Here is a 27,341-nt window from a genome sequence, read left to right on the forward strand (position 1 = left end):
AACACGCAATACAAAGATTTAGACAGCTTCGGGCCCCGGGAAACATCATCCCGTAACAACCCTACATGTCGTTTGTGGCTAGGTCTCATTATCATCATGAGGGAGTCTCCGTCTCTCCGGCTCTCCTAGTTGTGTCTAGACTTAACGATTATTCAACTCCTCCCTCTTGGGGTGCCCTGCCCCTCCTTATATAAGCTGAAGGGGCGGGTTACATGTAGAGTCCAACTCGGATTAAGACTTAAATTATTCTGACTTCTCATCACGGGCTTCTCTCCATGGGCTTCTTAACATCTTGGGCTTCTTACAATCCAGCTTATGGTCTGGCTTACAATCTGACTTACCATCTGACTTAACATCTGCCGGCTTAACATCTTAAACAATCTGCCGGCTTAAACATCTTAAACATCTGCCGACTTAAACATCTGCCGGCTTAAACATCTTAAACATCTGTCGGCTTAAACATCTTAAACATCTGTCGGCTTAAACATCTTAAACATTTGTCGGCTTAAACATCTTAAACATCTGCCGGCTTACCAATGAAATACCAAGTCCCAGCCGGGTCATATCTTCGGCCGGGTCATACCGCGGGGTATATCCCCGACATTAGCCCCAGTTTACTTTGGATTTATCCATGTTAAACTGATCCTGTAAACAAAACACAAGAACAATTTTAACAGGTTATGCTCTAGGTTAAATATTCTTGTAAACCGGCACCTGATCATCCTTAACTCCTTGTTATTTCCTTCTTCTAGAAAATCTGGGTCAATAAGCCAACTTCATAATCCATTTGCTGATGTTGGTTTCTCACAGAGAAAGACTGTGAAGAATAATTCATTTGACTCAGCTCCCAATGCTTAAAAATATTGGTCTTGAAATACTTATCTGACCTTCAACCGGCTTAAAGATGAAAAAACTTGCCGGGTTATAAATAGATGATGCCGAGTCATAATTGTTGCCGACGCCGGGTCAAAACTGAGAATTTCGAAGATTTCTCTCCCTCATATCCATATTACCTGTAGCCCCCAAGTCTTGAGCAGAACAAAGTGATGACTTAAGACTTACTTCAACATAAATATTACCACTTTGAAAAAATCCGTGGTGTTCATCTCAATCACTAGCCAGAACTGAGTATTCCACATATGTAGCTCCCAAGTGTCAGGTTGTCATGCTTGCAGCAACCTGGGACTTTGAAATTGCCTTATGCTCATAAAAACTTCAACTAGTGTAGCCCCAAAGGGTCAGGTCATTATGCAGTAATGAGAAGAGACTTTGTAAATATGATCATGCAGACTTGAATTGTTGACAGGAGCAATTGGTAGCCCCCAAGGGCCGACTTATTATGATGTGATGAGTCGGGTCTTCAATGAGGTGAGCAAAAAATGACTTTGCATTAGCCCCCAAGTGCCATGGTGTATGCTAGCAGTGACATGGGACTTGCACATTTGATGTAATCTCAACTTGAATAATGTAGCCCCCAAGTGCCGGCTGGTAAGCCTGCAGCGACTCAGGACTATTCCTTCCACTGTAGAATAAATTATATCCATTGGTAAAATAATAGCCATTGCGCTGAAGCGACTTTGAAAACGTCAATCATAATATTGGTTATTGATAACCATAATAAAAATCCAGCCATGTTTGGCTATTAAAGATTTAAATAATATAACCTGGTTTGAAAACCGGTTCCTGTAATATAAACCAATATATCTATGCATATTTGATGTATGCTATGATGATGTAATGATGATGCAATATATGATGATGTATATGTATGATGACAGAAACTTCAATGAAACTAGCCTGAGCCACTAGATTGTTCGTGCGTTTCGTGAGCCTAACTCACAGTGTGCCCAATCGACATTTGAACCCTAGATAAAGTCTGGTCTTGCTCAAAGAATTATCAGGAGTATGCGGGGCCAGAGTAACAGCATACATCACGGGCCGATTTATCCAAGTTTCAAGGAAGGCGGCTTATGAAGCCTGGATCCATCCTGACTATTTGTAAACCGTGCTCTCGCATGACAAGCCGCCATTTGAACCTTAGTCGAGCTCAGATCTTGGTCGAATACGCCGTAAAGACTGATCGTTAAGAGTTCGGCGGGTCAATCAGGATGACCTGATGGAGTTGAAGCAGCTGATTACAGGTAGGATGACCCAGTCAGAATTTGTTCTCTTTCGTCGAATACGCCTATGTTTGAACAAACCTGGTCAAGAGGATAGTAACACTATGTTCTCTTTGGTCGAATACACCTATGTTTGAACAGGAAGCCCCCAAGTGACATGCTTACAAGTGTGGCGTTGAGCCGATCAATAGGGATATTCACAGCTATGATTCGAATACGATCAAGAGGCCCCCAAGTGACCATAAGTTTTGGCATTGCACCGATCAAGAGGGTACCGACAGCTATGCTCGATGAGCAGGAAGCCCCTAAGTGACCATATAAGTTTTGGCATTGCGCCGATCAAGAGGGTACCGACAGCTATGCTCGATGAGCAGGAAGCCCCCAAGTGACCATAAGTTTTGGCATTGCGCTGATCAAGAGGGTACCGACAGCTATGCTCGATGAGAAGGAAGCCCCCAAGTGACCAAGATAAGCCCATAAGGCAGGATACTCATGTTTGAACCATGCATAATGGCAGCAAAGTCTTTTTGGCAACCTTTTAACTTTTCCTGAGAACTCAAACTTGTGAGAGATAATATTCTTGTTGAGCCGGAATTTTAAACCGGATTTGAGAGCTTCAGAGCTTTGTGGGAGACAGATTTCTCTTGAACCGGATTTTAAACCGGATATTTGAGAGCTTCAGTGAGACTGATTTCCCGTGAGCTGGAAATCTTCTGACGGCTGTTAAATTTTCACCAGTGGATTGCTGGAATATGTTGAATCTCGGTGGGTTATAATTGACCTGTCCATTGATCCATCCGGTGTAGACAAGGGCCATAGCTTCATGGCCTCTTTTATAATGATGAATTGTTCTGCATAAGAAATTGCACAAACGAGAGTAATTATTCTCGAAGAAAACAAAAATGTATCAACAAAAGTTGATTGGACAGTTTTCACCTGATTTGTCTGGACGAAAAATGAGTTATATATAGCGTCCATAAATCTTCTCCAGTAACTTCAACTGTAATGTAGCCACTCCCTCATAGTTGAAATCTTGCATTTAATGCTTCTGGTAGTATGTCCAGCGCCCGGCCACATGATTTCTTCCAGCCGGCGAGTGAATGCGCGGGAGTAACCAGCGCGGGGCTGGGCTGAGCCAACCACAGGCTCGCGAGGCGGCCGAGGCTATGCATAGGCAGGGCCGCGGCGACTTGCGATGAAGACGAGGTGGGTCGGCCACGGTCATGGCCGTGGGGTGGCGGCTCGAGGCCGGCCACGGCAGGGCGAGTCGCTTCGGAGGCGACGGCGACTCAAAGGCAACGCTAGTGACCCCGAGGCGGGTTATCCGCGTGTGGAAATAGTTTGGAGGCGATTCTGAATCAGGCACGGCGGCTCAGCGCAAGGAATGAGCCGGCTCGGGGCCGCAAGAAGTGGCGGTAGTCAGACGGCGTGAGGCGGAGCCGTGGCCATGCGCCCAACGAAGCGTGGAGACCCGGTGCAGAGACGGGCGGCTCAGCAGCGGGAGGCCAAAGCGGCGCGCACAGAAGAGGCATCCGACCATGGTCTTTTAGGGGCGAGAGGTGCGCGGGGCGGGAGCTGCGAAGGAGGCGGGTGACCTTGCGGGAACAAGTGACAGAGAGGCTTGGCGAATCTGGTGGTGTAGGCCGCTCACCAACCGCGGCAACCACAGCAGCAAGTCGGAGCAGAGATCGGTGGTGGCTTGACTCGCAGGTGGAAATGAGAGCTAGACCTCGGACTCAGGCACGACGGCTCGTCCAGCAGAGCGGCCGATGGAGGCGAAGTATTGCAGCGGCTCGGGGGCGAACCCACGGCGGCGGGGTGTGGGCCTGGTCAAGGTGAGGCCGGCCTGTAGCTAGAGTGAGGCGAACGAGACCGGTGACTTGAAAACACCTCGGCGATGGTGACTCGTACACGGAGGTAGGGACGGTGATTCAGAGGCCGCCGGCGGCTCACGCTGCCGGCCAGTGAAGCAACACCTCGCACCGTGGGGTGGCTCAAAGCCACAGAGGCGGGAGGTGTGGCCGGGTCAAAGGAGGTCGTGGCTGCGGCGAGGGAGGCCAACCCCGAGCAGAATAGCGCGATAGCAGCCGTGGGTTTGGCGGCTCGACAGCGGCTCGGCGGAAACGAGGAATTCCAGCAGAGGCAAGCACGGCGGGTCAGCGTCAGCGAGCCCCGGTGAGCAACAACAGGTGAATCAGCGGGTCCCAGTGAGAGCCGGCGGGCGGGTCAACAGGGTGGAACCCCTGTACAAGGGCGATTCGGCGAAGGCAGGCTCGGGGCAGCCACAATGCTCAAAGCAATCGTGCCATAGTGAATCCGAGGCGAAGGCGAGACGGTGGGCGGCGGTTTGGAGCCTGGTGGAGGGACAGCCTGACTTTGACGAAGGCGGCTCACGGTCCGGCCGGAGATGCCGCAGAGGGTGTCGGAGTGGCTCAGAGGCCGGTTCGACGCGGGGCGCTCCACGACGGGTCGATGGAGGCAAGCAGAAAGGCGACTCGAGGCAGACTTGAAGTAGAACGGCGGAGGCGCTCAGGATGGCGACTGAGGCCCCAGCGAGGCGGGTTACGACCGTGGCCGATGACTTGACCCGAGACCACGGTACGAGGCAAACGGCAGAAGAGGTGCCCAAAGCCGGGGCGGCTCACTGCTAGGCGATGGATGCGGCTCGAGGTCATTGAAGTGCAGCCATAATGGTGAAGATGTGGCAACGGCGAGTTGAGGCTTCAGGGGGCGGCTCACGCAGAGGTTGAACGCCAGAAATTAAACCCGGCTGTAACTGAGGGGGTTTATCAGCGAAGCATGGAGGCGAGGCCGGTGACTCGTCAGAGCCGGCGCAGAATCGGCGGCTCTGGAAACGGGTCACGGCGAGACCCGGCGCAGGGGAGCGACGGCAGCTCGGAGCGACAAGCGACTTGATCCGGCGGCGGAAATCAGCAGAGGTGGCGACGGCTTGTAGCAAGGCCGCATCCAGCTTGAGGCCATGACGATAATTTGGAGGCAAGCGAGGCCGGGTCCTCCGGCGACTCGAAGACGGCTGTAAGTGGTGACTTGGAGCAACCGTTGAGGCGAGGCGGCTCGGCACGAGCCGCAACGGCGAAGCTCGTGGCTGTAGAGGCGGAGGCGGTGACTCGGCGCAAGCTCATGACGGGAGCGACCATCTACAGACGCGACAACAGCACCCGGCGGCTCGGGTACAAAGCTGAGTGAGGGGCAGCCTGAGAACGATGGTGACTCGTGGCGACAGGGCCGGCTCCCTCGTGTGACAGTAGCTGGCGACTCAACGCTGGCCACAGCTGAAGTGTCTCATCGCGTAGCAAAGAGCTCAAAGCAGAGACGATGCGGGTCAACCTATGCGCTGACTCCTCCTCCGGGTTGTAGAGGTTGTGGAAAATCCCGTCCTTGTACAAGGATTGCACGTGAAAGCCTGATGGCATGTTTGTTCTGTTTGCCTCTCGGGAACTAATTCGTTCACGGGTTTGTTTTTCTTCCAAGCATGTGATCACCTCGTGTTAGCCAGCGAAGCCTTATCCGATTCAGCCCGGCGGCGATTTAGTAACAGCAGCGCTCCCCCATCGAATTTGACTCAGAAAACCTTGAATCGCACGGAAGCTTGTGTCGGCGGCTCGCGGTGGCAGCGGGCCCTCTCCTGGAGGTCTGACGAAGCACCAGCGGTTCATGGTCAACCAACCGGATCAATTCTGTTGATAAACAATTTCTGATCTTAATCAAAACTGACGTAGATCCTTTCAAAGCTGACTTTTCTTCATTCAGAAATTTGACAAACTTCTCAAAACCTTAATTAGGATCCCTTCAAGAACTCAACACCACCGTGCGCAAGCCCCACGATGGGCGCCAACTATCGTGGATTTTTCACGGCAGATGTCCTAGTGTCAGGACTTAGTCGTGAGGTCAACGCATCTATGTGATAGCTTGAGAGGGGTTGATCGGAATCGAGAGACACAACACGCAAGAGAAAGATTTAGACGGCTTTGGGCCCCGGGAAACATCATCCGGTAACAACCCTACATGTTGTTTGTGGCTAGGTCTCATTATCATCATGAGGGAGTCATCGTCTCTCCGGCTCTCCTAGTTGTGTCTAGACTTAACGATTATTCAACTCCTCCCTCTTGGGGTGCCCTGCCCCTCCTTATATAAGTTGAAGGGGCGGGTTACATGTAGAGTCCAACTCAGATTAAGACTTAAATTATTCTGACTTCTCATCACGGGCTTCTCTCCATGGGCTTCTTAACTTCTTGGGCTTCTTACAATCCGGCTTACAATCTGGCTTACGGTCTGGCTTACAATCTGACTTACCATCTGGCTTAACATCTGTCAGCTTAACATCTTAAACAATCTGCCAGCTTAAACATCTTAAACATCTGCCGACTTAAACATCTGCCGGCTTAAACATCTTAATCATCTGCCGGCTTAAAGATCTTAAACATCTGCCGACTTACCAATGAAATACCAAGTCCCAGCCGGGTCATATCTCCGGCCGAGTCATATCGCGGGGTATATCCCCGACAAAGAAGGATCCATGCATAGTTTTTCATTTTGATGTTACTTGTTTAAATCTTGGTCAAAGTTAGGTTTGACTAGAACTCAAATGAGCAAAACAAAATTAAAAAAATCAAAAAAAGGAATTCCAACATCCATATAGCATGTCAAATTTGAAGTTCTAACATAGGTCCAACATCATTCAACAGAATTACAACATTATTCATAATGTTTCATAATTATTCATAAATAGCGTTGGGGCTTCTGTTTGTTCCTTGAGCTTCTTGCCATCACTTTGCTCCTCGTGCACCTTGTGCTCATTGATTCTTCTCTTCTCCTCTTGGTTGTCGGTACCTTGCGCGTCTTCTTCAAACCTACCACAGAGTTGTGCAAAACATAAAGGGTAATGAGATCATGTCAAGTGATAAATGTAAAGTAGTATTTGCAAGATTTACATACCTAGCAGAACTCACAACAACAGAAGGTTGGTCACCATTTGGAGCCTCACTTGGATCACCATTTGAAGCCTCACTTGGATCACCATGATCACCATTTTGAGCCTCACTTGGATCACCATTTGGAGCCTCACTTGAATCATCATTTGGAGGATATTTTGGATCATCGTCAAAATCATGCGGTAGTTGACCATCATCATTTGGAACCTCGTCAAAATCCTCATTTGATGCAACCGGATGTTGACCATAATTTTCATCATCTGTTGAGGCAACCGGCTGCTGACCAACATTTTCATCGAAGCCTTCATCGAAACTCTCTTCGAACGCTGGATCTAATGTGTTATCACAATACTTACCAAAATGACCAGACCCACCACACCTTGTGCACTTACGCTTCCTCGCTCCAAGTCCAGCTCCTTCGCTGCGAGGTCTGATTTGACTCTTCCTTGGCCTACCTGCTGCTCTCTTTAGAACTGGAGCGCAAACCTTGAATCTAGGGTCCACCATGTCCCATTGTTGTTTTCCCTCCATAGAAGGCAAGGCATACACATATGTGGCTTTGAACCTTGCAACAGAGTAGTAATCATGCACATACTATTGTATGTTCCCTGCTGGACCTGGGAGAGAAGTGATGATAAACAAGGCATGAATGCATGGAAACCAAGTTATCTGCCATTGCCTACAACTGCAAGTTCTAGCTTCTAAATCCATTGGATATCTCCATTCCCTCTTCTCTTTATCCAAATATGATATCTCTGCTGCGGTACCCGAGCGAAGAGTCATGTTCATTTCCAAGCCTGTTGTTTTCTGCTTCAGTTCATTCATCACAGTAGGGATGATAATGTGGCCCATGAATTTTGCCTCAGCTATTCCTGCACGATAATGAAATTTCTGCATGAATTCTATCCTTATCATGTCAAGCAAATCCACCACATAATGACCCTTTAGTTTCCGGATCGTTGAGTTGAAAGACTCCGCTAGATTATTGTGCACATAGTCAACTTTGCTCAGTTCACTGAATTGGCTTCTGGCCCATAACTTGGAGTGGTGTGTTTCCAAGTATTCTTTCACTTTGGGATTCATGTATAACTGCCTCAAGTGGTAGTTGTGCTTCTTCACACTGTAAGTCAAAGATGATGGCAATAAATTGATGGTATACACCTTTCCTTTGAATTTCTTCATGAAATTTGTAGCAAGGTGATGCATGCATTCCCTGTGCTCTACTCTAGGGAACACATTGTCCACGACCACTTCTAAACCTTTGCAGGCATCTGTATGAATGACCAACCCATGGGGATGTGCAATAGCCCGACGCAGATTATGCAAAAACCAAGTCCAGCTCTCATCAGACTCTGTCTCCAGCACACCGTAGGCAACTGGAAATACAAAATTGTGTGCATCAACTGCACAAGCTGCTACTATCTGTCCTTTAAACCTCCCTATGATAAAAGTGGCATCAATAGCCAAATAAGGCCTGCAGCCTGCCAAAAAACCCCGGCGACAAGCCTCAAAGCAGACAAAAACCCTCCTAAAGCATTCCTTGGTCTTTGTCACTCCCCTGAATGTGTACTCCATGGTGTGGTGGTCAATATCTACAATATACATGGGATGGTCCTCTCCACTTCACCTTTGAATGAATACAACAAATGAAAACTTTCCTGCCAGTTACCATAAATAGAATCCATAGCATGTTGTTTTACCATTGAACAACCTCATGTATGGTAAATCTATCTTGAACTTATCTTTGATGTTCTTCTGCAATTCCTTTGGACCCACTTGCTGGTTTTCTTTCACCCACTTATTTACTTCTTCTGCCACCCATCTTGACTTGGCTCTACTGATTGTATCCTTCCTAAGGGTTGATTCCTGGCATGTGTGCTTAAAATGGTTCACTTTGACCTGAACAATAGTGCTATTTCGCATTTTAGATGCGAGCATTCTCCATGGATAACCCTCAGTAGGACAGTGCACTCTATAACGTACTTGATCGCTCTTGTCAACTTTGAAAATACATTCTACCTTGATACAGTATGTCACAAGTGCATTTCTACACTCAGTCATGGATGCAAAAACGGTACCTTCTTCCATATGAGGGTTCAAAGGGTCCCATTCAATAGTTGCAAGGTCTTCGTCCTCACCCACAGTGTCATCATCCACACGGACTGCATTGTGAGCCTCATCTTGGTTTTCAGCCCGAGGTGCCCGTCGTAAATTCTGAATAACATCAGAATATAGCTTGTCTTCATCAACCCCAGAATTGTAGTCATCAGGCTCCACTTCAAGGGGGACCCTACTGTCGTTGCCCACGCTTGTCGAGCCACCACGTCGCCGTGCACTAACTAAACTGTTCTGGCTAGAGATGCCATTACGACGACTTGGTTCTCCCCAAGATGTTGCACCCGCCATCCTAGGTCCAAATGCCTGCTCAAGAACATCAATTTGCAGCCTCACATGAAAATTCTCTTTCTCTTTATGCCTAGCAAACATGGTAGCCAGCTCTTCATCATTACTAAATTTCACCCATTTCTTTTCCCCATCATAGTATTTGTATAACATTTCATCAAGCAAACCCCAAGGATATTGGCTACAAATTACCTCCCCAAATTGTCTAAAACTCCAATTGCTAGCCATTGGCAACTGATAATTGAAACCTCCTTGGAATTTCTTCTTATTCTTTGCATTGAACATGTACCGGTCCCTTCTAATGTGCACTAAGAAAGCAAACTGCAACTCCATCCTAACCGACGAAAAATTGAGACGCAATCAGCACACTAATCAGGCAAATCTACTCGAACCGACTGTTCAAATGCATAACTAAGCTCAATCTAAACAGGAGGCATGACTTACCCCTTGAGAACCCAGTCGTGGACACAACGGATCTCCGGCCTGATGCCTTCTTCACCAAATACTCCGGGGTCGCCGTTGCTCGCCATTTCGCCCTGGGGTTCTTCCTCCTAGTTTAAACAGCTCCACTAGCCCCCCACCTTTGAGCGCTCCGGCCGGGCGCATGGAAGGAGGCCGCGGGGCGGGTTGAGCAGGTGGCGGGCGCCCCACCTGTGGCGTCGCGGGAAGGTGGCGGGCGGAGCAGGTAGCGATGGAGCGTCGACACAGGACGGTAGCGGCGGAGCAGGCCGTGCAGCTGGTGGCTAGGCAAGTGCTGGCTGTTGGAAATATGCCCTAGAGGCAATAATAAAAGCATTATTATTATATTTCCTTGTTCATGATAATTGTCTTTATTCATGCTATAATTGTATTATCCGGAAATCGTAATACATGTGTGAATAATAGACACCAACATGTCCCTAGTAAGCCTCTAGTTGACTAGCTCGTTGATCAACAGATAGTCATGGTTTCCTGACTATGGACATTGGATGTCATTGATAACGAGATCACATCATTAGGAGAATGATGTGATGGACAAGACCCAATCCTAAACATAGCATAAGATCGTGTAGTTCGTTTGCAAGAGTTTTCCAATGTCAAGTATCTTTTCCTTAGACCATGAGATCGTGTAACTCCCGGATACCGTAGGAGTGCTTTGGGTGTGCCAAACGTCACAACGTAACTGGGTGACTATAAAGGTATACTACGGGTATCTCCGAAAGTGTCTGTTGGGTTGACACGGATCAAGACTGGGATTTGTCACTCCGTATGACGGAGAGGTATCAATGGGCCCACTCGGTAATGCATCATCATTATGAGCTCAAAGTGACCAAGTGTCTGGTCACGGGATCATGCATTACGGTACGAGTAAAGTGACTTGCCGGTAACGAGATTGAACGAGGTATTGGGATACCGACGATCGAATCTCGGGCAAGTAACATACCGATTGCCAAAGGGAATTGTATACGGGGTTGCTTGACTCCTCGACATCGTGGTTCATCCGATGAGATCATCGTGGAGTATGTGGGAGCCCACATGGGTATCCAGATCCTGCTGTTGGTTATTGACCGGAGAGTCGTCTCAATCATGTCTACATGTCTCCCGAACCCGTAGGGTCTACACACTTAAGGTTCGGTGACGCTAGGGTTGTAGGGATATGTATTATGCAGTAACCCGAATGTTGTTCGGAGTCCCGGATGAGATCCCGGACGTCACGTGGAGTTCCGGAATGGTCCGGAGGTAAAGAATTATATATAGGAAGTGCTATTTCGGCCATCGGGACAAGTTTCGGGGTCATCGATATTGTACCGGGACCACCGGAAGGGTCCCGGGGGTCCACCGGGTGGGTCCACCTGCCCCGGGGGCCACATGGGCTGTAAGGGGGTGCGCCTTGGCCTACATGGGCCAAGGGCACCAGCCCCAAGGGCCCATGCGCCTAGGGTTCACAAAAGGGAAGAGTCCCACTAGTGGAAGGCACCTCCTAGGTGCCTTGGGGGGAGGGAAACCTCCCTTGGCCGCCGCCCCCCTAGGAGATTGGATCTCCTAGGGCCGGCGCCCCCCCTTGGCCCTCCTATATATAGTGGGGGAAGGAGGGCTTTTCATCCACGCCTTTGGTTGCCTCCTTCTCCCTCTCCAACACCTCCTCCTCCATAGTGCTTGGCGAAGCCCTGACGGAGTACTGCAGCTCCATCACCACCACGCCGTCGTGCTGCTGCTGGAGCCATCTTCCTCAACCTCTCCTTCCCTCTTGCTGGATCAAGAAGAAGGAGACGTTACGCTGACCGTACGTGTGTTGAACGCGGAGGTGCCGTCCGTTCGGTGCTAGGATCTCCGGTGATTTGGATCACGTCGTGTTCGACTACCTCATCCCCGTTCTTTGAACGCTTCCGCTCGCGATCTACAAAGGTATGTAGATGCATCCGATCACTCGTTGCTAGATGAACTCATAGATGGATCTTGGTGAAACCGTAGGAAAATTTTTGTTTTCTGCAACGTTCCCCAACAGTGGCATCATGAGCTAGGTCTATGCGTAGTTCTCTTGCACGAGTAGAACACAATTTGTTGTGGGCGTTGATGTTGTCAACTTTCTTGCCTACTAGTCTTATCTTGCTTCAACGGTATTGTGGGATGAAGCGGCCCGGACCAACCTTACACGTACGCTTACGTGAGACCGGTTCCACCGACTAACATGCACTAGTTGCATAAGGTGGCTGGCGGGTGTCTGTCTCTCCCACTTTAGTTGGAGCGGATTCGATGAAAAGGGTCCTTATGAAGGGTAAATAGAAGTTGACAAATCACGTTGTGGCTTTCACGTAGGTAAGAAAACGTTCTTGCTAGAACCCTATTCAGCCACGTAAAACTTGCAACAACAATTAGAGGACGTCTAACTTGTTTTTGCAGCAAGTGCTTTGTGATATGATATGGCCAAAGTTGTGATGAATGATGAATGACATATATGTGATGTATGAGATGTTCATGCTATTGTAATAGGAATCACGACTTGCATGTCGATGAGTATGACAACCGGCAGGAGCCATAGGAGTTGTCTTTATTTTTTGTATGACCTGCGTGTCATTGAGAAACGCCATGTAAATTACTTTACTTTATTGCTAAACGCGTTAGCCATAGTAGTAGAAGTAATAGTTGGCGAGCAACTTCATGGAGACACAATGATGGAGATCATGGTGTCATGCCGGTGACAAGATGATCATGGAGCCCCAAGATGGAGATCAAAGGAGCTATGTGATATTGGCCATATCATGTCACTATTATATTTGATTGCATGTGATGTTTATCATGTTTTGCATCTTGTTTACTTAGAACGACGGTAGTAAATAAGATGATCCCTCATAATAATTTCAAGAAAGTGTTCCCCCTAACTGTGCACCGTTGCGACAGTTCGTTGCTTCAATGCACCACGTGATGATCGGGTGTTTGATTCAAACGTTCACATACAACGGGTGTAAGACAGATTTACACATGCAAACACTTAGGTTGACTTGACGAGCCTAGCATGTGTATAGACATGGCCTCGGAACACAGAAGACCGAAAGGTCGAGCATGAGTCGTATAGAAGATACGATCAACATGAAGATGTTCACCGACGTTGACTAGTCCGTCTCACGTGATGATCGGACACGGCCTAGTTGACTCGGATCATGTTATACTTAGATGACTAGCAGAGGGATGTCTATCTAAGTGGGAGTTCATTGAATAATTTGATTAGATGAACTTAATTATCATGAACTTAGTCTAAAATCTTTGCAATATGTCTTGTAGATCAAATGGCCAACGTAGTCCTCAACTTCAACGCGTTCCTAGAGAAAACCAAGCTGAAAGACGATGGCAGCAACTATACGGACTGGGTCCGGAACCTGAGGATCATCCTCATAGCTGCCAAGAAAGATTATGTCCTACAAGCACCGCTAGGTGATCCACCCGTCCCACAGAACCAAGACGTTATGAACGCTTGGCAGACACGTGCTGATGACTACTCCCTCGTTCAGTGCGGCATGCTTTACAGCTTAGAGCCGGGGCTCCAAAAGCGTTTTGAGAGACATGGAGCATATGAGATGTTCGAAGAGCTGAAAATGGTTTTTCAAGCTCATGCCCGAATCGAGAGATATGAGGTCTCCGACAAGTTCTTCAGCTGTAAGATGGAGGAAAATAGTTCTGTCAGTGAGCACATACTCACTATGTCTGGGTTACATAACCGCTTGACTCAGCTGGGAGTTAATCTCCCGGATGACGCGGTCATTGACAGAATCCTCCAGTCGCTTCCACCGAGCTACAAGAGCTTTGTGATGAACTTCAATATGCAGGGGATGGAAAAGACCATTCCTGAAGTATTTGCTATGCTGAAATCAGCAGAGGTAGAAGTCAAGAAGGAACATCAAGTGTTGATGGTCAATAAAACCACTAAGTTCAAGAAGGGCAAGGTAAAAAGAACTTCAAGAAGGACGGCAAGGGAGTTGCCGCGCCCGGCAAGCAAGCTGCCGGGAAGAAGCCAAAGAATGGACCCAAGCCCGAGACTGAGTGCTTTTATTGCAAGGGAAGTGGTCACTGGAAGCGGAACTGCCCCAAATACTTAGCGGACAAGAAGGCCGGCAAAACAAAAGGTATATATGATATACATGTAATTGATGTGTACCTTACTAGTACCCGTAGTAGCTCCTGGGTATTTGATACCGGTGCAGTTGCTCACATTTGTAACTCAAAGCAGGGGCTGCGGAATAAGCGGAGACTGGCAAAGGACGAGGTGACGATGCGCGTCGGGAATGGTTCCAAGGTCAATGTGATCGCCGTCGGCACGCTACCTCTACATTTACCTTCGGGATTAGTTTTAAACCTTAATAATTGTTATTTAGTGCCAGCTTTGAGCATGAACATTGTATCGGGATCTCGTTTAATTCGAGATGGCTACTCATTTAAATCCGAGAATAATGGTTGTTCTATTTGTTGGGTTTCTAGTAATTTCAAAAAAATTCCTACGCACACGCAAGATCATGTGATGCATAGCAACGAGAGGGAGAGTGTTGTCTACGTACCCAACGCAGACCGACTGCGGAAGCGCTGACACGACGTAGAGGAAGTAGTCGTACGTCTTCACGATCCAACCGATCAAGCACCGAAACTACGGCACCTCCGAGTTCGAGCACACGTTCAGCTCGATGACGATCCCCGGACTCCGATCCAGCAAAGTGTCGGGGAAGAGTTCCGTCAGCACGACGGCGTGGTGACGATCTTGATGAACTACAGCAGCAGGGCTTCGCCTAAACTCCGCTACAGTATTATCGAGGAATATGGTGGCAGGGGGCACCGCACACGGCTAAGGAATAGATCACGTGGATCAACTTGTGTGTTTCTGGGGTGCCTCTACCTCAGTATATAAAGGAGTAGAGGGGGGAGGCTGGCCGGCCAAGCTTGGTGCGCCAGGAGAGTCCTACTCCCTCTGGGAGTAGGATTCCCCCCCCCCCAATCCTAGTTGGAATAGGATTCGCGGAGGGGGAAAAGAGAGAGAGGGGGCCGGCCACCTCTCCTAGTCCTAATAGGACTAGGGGAAGGGGGAGGCCGCAGCCCATGTAGGGCTGCCTCTTCTCTTTTCCACTAAGGCCCATCATGGCCCATTTAGCTCCCGGAGGGTTCCGGTAACCTTCCCGGTACTCCGGTAAAATCCCGATTTCACCCGGAACACTTCCGATATCCAAACATAGGCTCCCAATATATCAATCTTTACGTCTCGACCATTTCGAGACTCCTCGTTATGTCCGTGATCACATCCGGGACTCCGAACTATCTTCGGTACATCAAAATGCATAAACTCATAATATAACTGTCATCGTAACCTTAAGCGTGCGGACCCTACGGGTTCGAGAACAATGTAGACATGACCGAGACACGTCTCCGGTCAATAACCAATAGCGGGACCTGGATGCCCATATTGGCTCCTACATATTCTACGAAGATCTTTATCGGTCAGACCGCATAACAACATACGTTGTTCCCTTTCGGTATGGTATGTTACTTGCCCGAGATTCGATCGTCGGTATCCAATACCTAGTTCAATCTCGTTACCGGCAAGTCTCTTTACTCGTAATACATCATATCATCTCACATTTAGTTGCAATGCTTGCAAGGCTTAAGTGATGTGCATTACCGAGAGGGCCCAGAGATACCTCTCCGACAATCGGAGTGACAAAATCCTAATCTCGAAATACGCCAACCCAACATCTACCTTTGGAGACACCTGTAATGCTCCTTTATAATCACCCAGTTACGTTGTGACGTTTGGTAGCACCCAAAGTGTTCCTCCGGCAAACGGGAGTTGCATAATCTCATAGCCATAGGAACATGTATAAGTCATGAAGAAAGCAATAGCAACATACTAAACGATCGGGTGCTAAGCTAATGGAATGGGTCATGTCAATCAGATCATTCAACTAATGATGTGACCTCGTTAATCAAATAACAACTCATTGTTCATGGTCAGGAAACATAACCATCTTTGATTAATGAGCTAGTCTAGTAGAGGCATACTAGTGACACTTTGTTTGTCTATGTATTCACACCTGTATTATGTTTCCGGTTAATACAATTCTAGCATGAATAATAAACATTTATCATGATCATAAGGAAATAAATAATAACTTTATTATTGCCTCTAGGGCATATTTCCTTCAGTCTCCCACTTGCACTAGAGTCAATAATCTAGATTACACTGTAATGATTCTAACACCCATGGAGCCTTGGTGCTGATCATGTTTTGCTCGTGGAATAGGCTTAGTCAACGGGTCTGCAACATTCAGATCCGTATGTATCTTGCAAATCTCTATGTCTCCCACCTGGACTAGATCCCGGATGGAGTTGAAGCGTCTCTTGATGTGTTTGGTCCTTTTGTGAAATCTGGATTCCTTTGCCAAGGCAATTGCACCAGTATTGTCACAAAAGATTTTCATTGGACCCGATGCATTAGGTATGATACCTAGATCGGATATGAACTCCTTCATCCAGACTCCTTCATTTGCTGCTTCCGAAGCAGCTATGTACTCCGCTTCACATGTAGATCCCGCTACGATGTTTTGTTTAGAACTGCACCAACTGACAGCTCCTCCGTTTAATGTAAACACGTATCCGGTTTGCGATTTAGAATCGTCCGGATCAGTGTCAAAGCTTGCATCAACGTAACCTTTTACGGTGAGCTCTCTATCACCTCCATATACGAGAAACATATCCTTAGTCCTTTTCAGGTATTTCAGGATGTTCTTGACCGCTGTCCAGTGATCCACTCCTGGATTACTTTGGTACCTCCCTGCTAGACTTATAGCAAGGCACACATCAGGTCTGGTACACAGCATTGCATACATGATAGAACCTATGGCTGAAGCATAGGGAACATCTTTCATTTTCTCTCTATCTTCTGCAGTGGTTGGGCATTGAGTCTTACTCAACTTCACACCTTGTAACACAGGCAAGAACCCTTTCTTTGCTTGATCCATTTTGAACTTTTTCAAAACTTTGTCAAGGTATGTGCTTTGTGAAAGTCCAATTAAGCATTTTGATCTATCTCTATAGATCTTAATACCTAATATGTAAGCAGCTTCACCGAGGTCTTTCATTGAAAAACTTGTATTCAAGTATCCCTTTATGCTATCCAGAAATTCTATATCATTTCCAATTAATAATATGTCATCCACATATAATATCAGAAATGCTACAGAGCTCCCACTCACTTTCTTGTAAATACAGGCTTCTCCGAAAGTCTGTATAAAACCAAATGCTTTGATCACACTATCAAAACATTTATTCCAACTCCGAGAGGCTTGCACCAGTCCATAAATGGATCGCTGGAGCTTGCACACTTTGTTAGCTCCCTTTGGATCGAAAAAACCTTCCGGTTGCATCATATACAACTCTTCTTCCAGAAATCCATTCAGGAATGCAGTTTTGACATCCATCTGCCAAATTTCATAATCATAAAATGCGGCAATCGCTAACATGATTCGGACGGACTTAAGCATCGCTACGGGTGAGAAGGTCTCATCGTAGTCAATCCCTTGAACTTGCCGAAAACCTTTTGCGACAAGTCGAGCTTTGTAGACAGTAACATTACCATCAGCGTCAGTCTTCTTCTTAAAGATCCATTTATTCTCAATTGCTTGCCGATCATCGGGCAAGTCAACCAAAGTCCATACTTTGTTCTCATACATGGATCCCATCTCAGATTTCATGGCTTCAAGCCACTTTGCGGAATCTGGGCTCACCATCGCTTCTTCATAGTTCGTAAGTTCATCATGATCTAGTAGCATGACTTCCAGAATAGGATTACCGTACCACTCTGGTGCGGATCTTACTCTAGTTGATCTACGAGGTTCATTAGTATCTTGATCTGAAGTTTCATGATCATTATCATTAGCTTCCTCACTAACTGGTGTAGGTGTCACTGAAACAGTTTTCTGTGATGTACTACTTTCCAGTAAGGGAGCAGGTAAAGTTACCTCGTCAAGTTCTACTTTCCTCCCATTCACTTCTTTCGAGAGAAACTCCTTCTCTAGAAAGGATCCATTCTTAGCAACGAATGTCTTGCCTTCGGATCTGTGATAGAAGGTGTACCCAACAGTCTCCTTTGGGTATCCTATGAAGACACATTTCTCCGATTTGGGTTCGAGCTTATCAGGTTGAAGTTTTTTCACATAAGCATCGCAGCCCCAAACTTTAAGAAACGACAACTTTGGTTTCTTGCCAAACCATAGTTCATAAGGCGTCGTCTCAACGGATTTTGATGGTGCCCTATTTAACGTGAATGCGGCCGTCTCTAAAGCATAACCCCAAAATGATAGCGGTAAATCTGTAAGAGACATCATAGATCGCACCATATCTAGTAAAGTACGATTACGACGTTCGGACACACCATTACGCTGTGGTGTTCCGGGTGGCGTGAGTTGCGAAACTATTCCACAGTTTTTCAAATGTACACCAAACTCGTAACTCAAATATTCTCCTCCACGATCAGATCGTAGAAATTTTATTTTCTTGTTACGATGATTTTCAACTTCACTCTGAAATTCTTTGAACTTTTCAAATGTTTCAGATTTATGTTTCATTAAGTAGATATATCCATATCTGCTTAAATCATCTGTGAAGGTGAGAAAAATAACGATATCCGCCACGAGCCTCAATATTCATCGGACCACATACATCGGTATGTATGATTTCCAACAAATTTGTTGCTCTCTCCATAGTACCGGAGAACGGTGTTTTAGTCATCTTGCCCATGAGGCACGGTTCGCAAGTACCAAGTGATTCATAATCAAGTGGTTCCAAAAGTCCATCAGTATGGAGTTTCTTCATGCGCTTTACACCGATATGACCTAAACGACAGTGCCACAAATAAGTTGCACTTTCATTATCAACTCTGCATCTTTTGGCTTCAACATTATGAATATGTGTATTACTACTATCGAGATTCAATAAGAATAGACCACTCTTCAAGGGTGCATGACCATAAAAGATATTACTCATATAAATAGAACAACCATTATTCTCTGATTTAAATGAATAACCGTCTCGCATTAAACAAGATCCAGATATAATGTTCATGCTCAACGCTGGCACAAAATAACAATTATTTAGGTCTAATATTAATCCCGAAGGTAGATGTAGAGGTAGCGTGCCGACCGCGATCACATCGACTTTGGAACCGTTTCCCACGCGCATCGTCACCTCGTCCTTTGCCAGTGCCCGCTTATTCCGTAGTCCCTGTTTCGAGTTGCAAATATTAGCAACAGAACCAGTATCAAATACCCAGGTGCTACTGCGAGCTCTAGTAAGGTACACATCAATAACATGTATATCACATATACCTTTGTTCACCTTGCCATCCTTCTTATCCGCCAAATACTTGGGGCAGTTCCGCTTCCAGTGACCAGTCTGCTTGCAGTAGAAGCACTCAGTTTCAGGCTTAGGTCCAGACTTGGGTTTCTTCTCTTGAGCAAAAACTTGCTTGCCGTTCTTTTTGAAGTTCCCCTTCTTCTTCCCTTTGCCCTTTTTCTTGAAACTAGTGGTCTTGTTAACCATCAACACTGGATGCTCCTTCTTGATTTCTACCTCCGCAGCTTTCAGCATTGCGAAGAGCTCGGGAATAGTCTTGTTCATCCCTTGCATATTATAGTTCATCACGAAGCTTTTGTAGCTTGGTGGCAGTGATTGGAGAATTCTGTCAATGACGCAATCATCCGGAAGATTAACTCCCAATTGAATCAAGTGATTATTATACCCAGACATTTTGAGTATATGCTCACTGACAGAACTGTTCTCCTCCATCTTGCAGCTATAGAACTTATTGGAGACTTCATATCTCTCAATCCGGGCATTTGCTTGAAATATTAACTTCAACTCCTGGAACATCTCATATGCTCCATGACGTTCAAAACGTCGTTGAAGTCCCGATTCTAAGCCGTAAAGCATGGCACACTGAACTATCGAGTAGTCATCAGCTTTGCTCTGCCAGACGTTCATAACATCTGGTGTTGCTCCAGCAGCAGGCCTGGCACCCAGCGGTGCTTCCAGGACGTAATTCTTCTGAGCAGCAATGAGGATAATCCTCAAGTTACGGACCCAGTCCGTGTAATTGCTACCATCATCTTTCAACTTTGCTTTCTCAAGGAACGCATTAAAATTCAACGGAACAACAGCACGAGCCATCTATCTACAATCAACATAAACAAGCAAGATACTATCAGGGACTAAGTTCATGATAAATTTTAAGTTCAATTAATCATATTACTAAAGAACTCCCACTTAGATAGACATCCCTCTAATCTTCTAAGTGATTACGTGATCCAAATCAACTAAACCATAACCGATCATCACGTGAGATGGAGTAGTTTTCAATGGTGAACATCGTTTATGTTGATCATATCTACTATATGATTCACGCTCGACCTTTCGGTCTCCGTGTTCCGAGGCCATATCTACATATGCTAGGCTCGTCAAGTTTAACCTGAGTATTCTGTATGTGCAAAAACTGGCTTGCACCCGTTGTAGATGGACGTAGAGCTTATCACACCCGATCATCACGTGGTGTCTGGGCACGACGAACTTTGGCAACGGTGCATACTCAGGGAGAACACTTCTTGATAATTTAGTGAGAGACCATCTTATAATGCTACCGTCAATCAAAGCAAGATAAGATGCATAAAAAAGATAAACATCACATGCAATCAATTTAAGTGATATGATATGGCCATCATCATCTTGTGCTTGTGATCTCCATCTCCGAAGCACCGTCATGATCACCATCGTCACCGGCGCGACACCTTGATCTCCATCGTAGCATCGTTGTCGTCTCGCCAATCTTATGCTTCCATGACTATCACTACCGTTTAGTAATAAAGTAAAGCATTACATCGCGATTGCATTGCATACAATAAAACGACAACCATATGGCTCCTGCCAGTTGCCGAGATCATCTCATACAATAAAATTCAGCATCATGCCTTGACCATATCACATCACAACATGCCCTGCAAAAACAAGTTAGACGTCCTCTACTTTGTTGTTGCAAGTTTTACGTGGCTGCTACGGGCTTAAGTAAGAACCAATCTCACCTATGCATCAAAACCACAACGATAGTTTGTCAAATAGACTCCGTTTTAACCTTTGCAAGGACCGGGCGTAGCCACACTCAGTTCAACTAAAGTTGGAGAGACAGTCGCCCGCAAGCCATCTATGTGCAAAGCACGTCGAGGGAACCGGTCTCGCGTAAGCGTACGCGTAAGGTTGGTCCGGGTCGTCTCGTCCAACAATACCGCCGAACCAAAGTATGACATGCTGGTAGGCAGTATGACTTATATCGTCCACAACTCACTTGTGTTCTACTCGTGCATATAACATCAACATAAATAACCTAGGCTCGGATGCCACTGTTGGGTTTCGTAGTAATTTCAAAAAAATTCCTACGCACACGCAAGATCATGTGATCCATAGCAACGAGATGGGAGAGTGTTGTCTACGTACCCAACGCAGACTGACTGCGGAAGCGCTGACACGACGTAGAGGAAGTAGTCGTACGTCTTCACGATCCAACCGATCAAGCACCGAAGCTACGGCACCTCCGAGTTCGAGCACACGTTCAGCTCGATGACGATCCCCGGACTCCGATCCAGCAAAGTGTCGGGGAAGAGTTCCGTCAGCACGACGGCGTGGTGACGATCTTGATGAACTACAGCAGCAGGGCTTCGCCTAAACTCCGCTACAGTATTATCGAGGAATATGGTGGCAGGGGGCACCGCACACGGCTAAGGAATAGATCACGTGGATCAACTTGTGTGTTTCTGGGGTGCCTCTACCTCAGTATATAAAGGAGTAGAGGGGGGAGGCTGGCCGGCCAAGCGTGTGGCGCGCCAGGAGAGTCCTACTCCCTCTGGGAGTAGGATCCCCCCCAATCCTAGTTGGAATAGGATTCGCGGAGGGGGAAAAGAGAGAGAGGGGGCCGGCCACCTCTCCTAGTCCTAATAGGATTAGGGGAAGGGGGAGGCGCGCAGCCCATGTAGGGCTGCCTCTTCTTTTTCCACTAAGGCCCATCATGGCCCATTTAGCTCCCGGGGGGTTCCGGTAACCTCCTGGTACTCCGGTAAAATCCCGATTTCACCCCGAACACTTCCGATATCCAAATATAGGCTTCCAATATATCAATCTTTATGTCTCGACCATTTCGAGACTCCTCGTCATGTCCGTGATCACATCCGGGACTCCGAACAATCTTCGGTACATCAAAATGCATAAACTCATAATATAACTGTCATCGTAACCTTAAGCGTGCGGACCCTACGGGTTCGAGAACAATGTAGACATGACCGAGACACGTCTCCGGTCAATAACCAATAGCGGGACCTGGATGCCCATATTGGCTCCTACATATTCTACGAAGATCTTTATCGGTCAGACCGCATAACAACATACGTTGTTCCCTTTGTCATCGGTATGTTACTTGCCCAAGATTCGATCGTCGGTATCCAATACCTAGTTCAATCTCATTACCGGCAAGTCTCTTTACTCGTTCTGTAATACATCATCTCACAACTAACATATTATTTGTAATGCTTGCAAGGCTTATGTGATGTGCATTACTGAGAGGGCCCAGAGATACCTCTCCAACAATCGGAGTGACAAATCCTAATCTCGAAATATGCCAACCCAACATGTACCTTTGGAGACACCTGTAGTACTCCTTTATAATCACCCAGTTACGTTGTGACGTTTGGTAGTACCCAAAGTGTTCCTCCGACAAACGGGAGTTGCATAATCTCATAGTTATAGGAACATGTATAAGTCATGAAGAAAGCAATAGCAACATACTAAACGATCGGGTGCTAAGCTAATGGAATGGGTCATGTCAATCAGATCATTCAACTAATGATGTGACCTCGTTAATCAAGTAACAACTCATTGTTCATGGTTAGGAAACATAACCATCTTTGATTGACGAGCTAGTCAAGTAGAGGCATACTAGTGACACTTTGTTTGTCTATGTATTCACACATGTATTATGTTTCCGGTTAATCCAATTCTAGCATGAATAATAAACATTTATCATGATCATAAGGAAATAAATAATAACTTTATTATTGCCTCTAGGGCATATTTCCTTCACTATTTATATGAGAGAATGTTTTATGGTCATGCTCCTATGGTGAATGGTTATTCTTAATGAATCTCGAACGTAATACTACACATGTTCATAATGTGAGTACCAAAAGATGTAAAGTTGATAATAATAGTACCACATACTTGTGGCACTGCCGCCTTGGTCACATAGGTGTCAAACGCATGAAGAAGCTCCATGCAGATGGACTTTTAGAGTCTCTTGATTATGAATCATTTGACACGTGCGAACCATGCCTCATGGGTAAAATGACCAAGACTCCGTTCTCAGGAACAATGGAGCGAGCAACCAACTTATTGGAAATCATACATACTGATGTGTGCGGTCCAATGAGTGTTGAGGCTCGCGGTGGCTATCGTTATGTTCTCACCCTCACTGATGACTTGAGTAGATATGGGTATATCTACTTAATGAAACACAAGTCTGAAACCTTTGAAAAGTTCAAGGAATTTCAGAGTGAGGTTGAGAATCAACGTGACAGGAAAATCAAGTTTCTACGATCAGATCGTGGAGGAGAATACTTGAGTCACGAATTTGGCACACACTTAAGAAAATGTGGAATAGTTTCACAACTCACGCCGCCTGGAACACCTCAGCGTAATGGTGTGTCCGAACGTCGTAATCGCACTCTATTAGATATGGTACGATCTATGATGTCTCTTACCGATTTACCGCTATCTTTTTGGGGCTATGCTTTAGAGACTGCCGCATTCACTTTAAATAGGGCTCCGTCGAAATCCGTTGAGACGACACCGTTTGAATTATGGTTTGGGAAGAAACCTAAGCTGTCGTTTCTAAAAGTTTGGGGATGCGATGCTTATGTCAAGAAACTTCAACCTGAAAAGCTCGAACCCAAGTCGGAAAAATGCGTCTTCATAGGATACCCTAAAGAAACTGTTGGGTATACCTTCTACCTCAGATCCGAAGGCAAGATCTTTGTTGCCAAGAATGGATTCTTTCTAGAGAAAGAGTTTCTCTCGAAAGAAGTAAGTAGGAGGAAAGTAGAACTTGAAGAAGTGTTACCTCTTGAACCGGAAAATGGCACAACTCAAGAAAATGTTCCTGAGATGCCTACACCACTAGAGAGGAAGTTAATGATGATGATCAAAACTTCTGATCAAGTCTACTGAACTTCGAAGGTCCACAAGGACACGTTTCCGCAACCAGAGGTACGGCAACCCTGTCTTGGAACCATGTTGTTAGACAACGGTGAACCTTCGAACTATGAAGAAGCGATGCGGGCCCCAGATTCCGACAAATGGCTAGAAGCCATGAAATCCGAGATAGGATCCATGTAGAAAACGAAGTAATGACTTGACTGACTTGCGTTGAGCGGCGAGCATAGAAAATAAATGGATCTTTAAGAAGAAGACAGACGCGGATGTAATGTGACCATCTATAAGCTAGGCTTGTCGCTAAGGTTATCGACAAGTTCAAGGGTTACCTACGATGAGACTTTCCTCACCGGTAGGCGAAGCTAAGTCCGTTCGAATCATGTTAGCAATTGCCGCATTCTATGATATGAGATATGGCAAATGGACGTCAAAACGGCATTCCTTAATGGTTTCCTTAAGGAAGAATTGTATATGATGCAGCCGGAAGGTTTTGTCGATCCTAAGAATGCTAACAAGGTGTGCAAGCTCCAACGCTCGATTTATGGGCTGGTGCAAGCATCTCGGAGTTGGAACATTCGCTTTGATGAGATGATCAAAGCGTTTGGGTTTACGCAGACTTATGGAGAAGCCTGCGTTTACAAGAAAGTGAGTGGGAGCTCTGTAGCATTTCTCATACTATATGTAGATGACATACTTTTGATGGGAAATGATATAGAACTCTTGGACAGCATCAAGGCCTACTTGAATAAGAGTTTTTCAATGAAGGACCTTGGAGAAGCTGCTTATATATTAGGCATCAAGATCTATAGAGATAGATCAAGACGCCTCATAGGTCTTTCACAAAGCACATACCTTGATAAGATATTGAAGAAGTTCAATATGGATCAGTCTAAGAAGGGGTTCTTGCCTGTGTTGCAAGGTGTGAAATTGAGCTCAGCTCAATGTCCGACCACGGCAGAAGATATAGAAGAGATGAGCGTCATCCCCTATGCCTCAGCCATAGGTTCTATTATGTATGCCATGCTGTGTACCAGACCTGATGTAAACCTTGCCGTAAGTTTGGTAGGAAGGTACCAAAGTAATCCCGGCAAGGAACACTGGACAGCGGTCAAGAATATCCTGAAGTACCTGAAAAGGACTAAGGAAATATCTCGTTTATGGAGGTGACGAAGAGCTCGTCGTAAAGGGTTACGTCGACGCTAGCTTCGACACAGATCTGGATGACTCTAAGTCACAAACCGGATACGTGTATATTTTGAATGGTGGGGCAGTAAGCTGGTGCAGTTGCAAGCAGAGCGTCGTGGCGGGATCTACATGTGAAGAGGAGTACATGGCAGCCTCGGAGGCAGCGCATGAAGCAATTTGGGTGAAGGAGTTCATCACCGACCTAGGAGTCATACCCAATGCGTCGGGGCCGATCAAGCTCTTCTGTGACAACATGGAGCTATTGCTCTTGCAAGGAGCCCAGGTTTCACAAGAAGACAAGGCACATCAAGCGTCGCTTCAACTCCATTCGTGAAAATGTTCAAGATGGAGACATAGAGATTTGTAAAGTACATACGGACCTGAATATAGCAGATCCGTTGACTAAACCTCTCCCTAGGGCAAAACATGATCAACACCAGAATTCCATGGGTGTTCGATTCATCACAATGTAACTAGATTATTGACTCTAGTGCAAGTGGGAGACTGTTGGAAATATGCCCTAGAGGCAATAATAAAAGCATTATTATTATATTTTCCTTTTCATGATAATTGTCTTTATTCATGCTATAATTGTATTATCCGGAAATCGTAATACATGTGTGAATAATAGACACCAACATGTCCCTAGTAAAGCCTCTAGTTGACTAGCTCGTTGATCAACAGATAGTCATGGTTTCCTGACTATGGACATTGGATGTCATTGATAACGAGATCACATCATTAGGAGAATGATGTGATGGACAAGACCCAATCCTAAACATAGCATAAGATCGTGTAGTTCGTTTGCAAGAGTTTTCCAATGTCAAGTATCTTTTCCTCAGACCATGAGATCGTGTAACTCCCGGATACCGTAGGAGTGCTTTGGGTGTGCCAAACGTCACAACGTAACTGGGTGACTATAAAGGTATACTACGGGTATCTCCGAAAGTGTCTGTTGGGTTGACACGGATCAAGACTGGGATTTGTCACTCCGTATGACGGAGAGGTATCACTGGGCCCACTCGGTAATGCATCATCATAATGAGCTCAAAGTGACCAAGTGTCTGGTCACGGGATCATGCATTACGGTACGAGTAAAGTGACTTGCCGGTAACGAGATTGAACGAGGTATTGGGATACCGACGATCGAATCTCGGGCAAGTAACATACCGATTGACAAAGGGAATTGTATACGGGGTTGCTTGAATCCTCGACATCGTGGTTCATCCGATGAGATCATCGTGGAGTATGCGGGAGCCAACATGGGTATCCAGATCCCGCTGTTGGTTATTGGCCGGAGAGTCGTCTAGGTCATGTCTACATATCTCCCGAACCCGTAGGGTCTACACACTTAAGGTTCGGTGACGCTAGGGTTGTAGGGATATGTATATGCAGTAACCCGAATGTTGTTCGGAGTCCCGGATGAGATCCCAGACGTCACGAGGAGTTCCGGAATGGTCCGTAGGTAAAGAATTATATATAGGAAGTGCTGTTTCGGCCATCGGGACAAGTTTCGGGGTCACCGATATTGTACCGGGACCACCGGAAGGGTCCCGGGGGTCCACCGGGTGGGTCCACCTGCCCCGGGGGCCACATGGGCTGTAAGGGGGTGCGCCTTGGCCTACATGAGCCAAGGGCACCAGCCCCAAAGGGCCCATGCGCCTAGGGTTTCCAAAAGGGAAGAGTCCCACTAGTGGAAGGCACCTCCTAGGTGCCTTGGGGGGGAGGGATACCTCCCTTGGCCGTCGCCCCCCTAGGAGATTGGATCTCCTAGGGCCGGTGCCCCCCTTGGCCCTCCTATACATAGTGGGGGAAGGAGGGATTTTCATCCACGCCTTTGGTTGCCTCCTTCTCCCTCTCCAACACCTCCTCCTCCTTCATAGTGCTTGGCGAAGCCCTGACGGAGTACTGCAGCTCCATCACC

The 27,341-nt window shown here is 46.5% G+C and overlaps 1 pseudogene; it reads right to left on the reverse strand.

Annotated features, from left to right (window-relative positions):
- Window positions 1-27,341, reverse strand: part of LOC125516569 — a 76,719-nt pseudogene that overhangs the window by 39,437 nt on the left and 9,941 nt on the right.

Source organism: Triticum urartu, chromosome 6, assembly GCF_003073215.2.
Source record: "Triticum urartu cultivar G1812 chromosome 6, Tu2.1, whole genome shotgun sequence".
NCBI classification, from domain to species: Eukaryota; Viridiplantae; Streptophyta; class Magnoliopsida; order Poales; family Poaceae; genus Triticum; species Triticum urartu.